Source organism: Myotis brandtii, unplaced genomic scaffold (assembly GCF_000412655.1).
Source record: "Myotis brandtii unplaced genomic scaffold, ASM41265v1 scaffold699, whole genome shotgun sequence".
Lineage (NCBI taxonomy): Eukaryota > Metazoa > Chordata > Mammalia > Chiroptera > Vespertilionidae > Myotis > Myotis brandtii.
The window spans coordinates 140,391-141,549 of record NW_005370733.1 but is presented as its reverse complement, the minus strand read 5'-3'; the positions used below and the strand labels follow the sequence as shown (position 1 = coordinate 141,549).

General features: G+C 65.2%; 1 protein-coding gene across 1 annotated transcript in view; it reads right to left on the bottom strand.

The window, feature by feature from the left end:
- AK8 (adenylate kinase 8) overlaps window positions 1-1,159 on the bottom strand; it is a 54,555-nt gene that overhangs the window by 24,893 nt on the left and 28,503 nt on the right. The window lies entirely within an intron of this gene.

Below are 1,159 nucleotides of genomic sequence, written 5' to 3'. Positions count from 1 at the left end.
ACTCTCTCGGGAGCTCAGCTCTGGCCGTACCCACAGCCTCAGTCGCCCGGGGAGGAGAGTGGAGAAGCCTCTGTTTACATTCCACAGCTGCCATTTCCCCAAACCTCCTCTCTCCTGGGATCCACTGAGCGTCCTGTGCTCATGTTCTGCGCTCTGGCAGTTTGCTGGGCAGCACCTGCACCTCACTCTCATTCTCCCAGAAATACCTGGTAAATGCTACGAACGCAAACGCAAGAGCCGAGACTAGGGCTGCAGCCGGGGGTGGCGGTGTCTGCCCGTCCGCCTCCCCGCCCCCGGGGGTTGGGTGAGCGTCGCGCATCTGTAACCTCCAGCAAGGTGCCCTGGAGGCTGCCAGCCAGGTGGGCACGGGGAGAGGTGCAGGCGCAGAAACCCTGCTAGCTCTGCTTTCCTCGTGACCCCCGGCGACCCCCGTCACCGGAAGCGGAAGCTCCCGAGTCCTTCGCGTCTCCCCTGTGTCTCCAGCCCTTCTCTCCCAGGCCCCCGGAAGCGCAGAAAAGGGGTTCTGCCCGATGAGAGCTCTGGCCACACAACGCGAAGGAGAGGTCATCCGGCGAACCCCTCTCTTCTCCCGCTTAACCTGCTGTGGCTCCCCAGTGCTCAGAGGGCAAGAGCGGCCCCTCCCCACTCCCGCCTCCCAGCTGGTGACTCTCCCCACGTCTCTCCCCCTTGAGCACACAACCCCCCACCCAGGACACCCCATCATGCCTTGCCAGGGGCGAGCCTTGGGACTCAGCCTCCCAGGACCCCCTGGGCCTCTCTCTGCCACTGCACCGAGGACTGACTCTCGTTTCCTGTGGAACATCTGCCTCAGGAGACCACGCCTCCTCACTCCCCAGATAACACAGCGCTGCGCGTAGTAGGTGCGCAGCAACCACGCTGTGTGTTCAAACCAACCAGGCCAGACCCGGAGCAGCTGGCAGAGAGCGAGAGCCGCTGAGGCAACCACAGCCCCCTTGGGTGCTGGCTGACCTCCAGGCGCTCACCCACCCTCCCCGAGCCTCGCTCCGCATCCACAACGGGGACCACAGATCTGTCGCCACGGCGCCCACACAGCATTCACAGTCCCAGGCCTGGGGACCTCGCAGGCGCTGTGCTTCCAGCCCAGGAGGGCGGCTGGGAAGCAGAGGCCCGCGTCCCG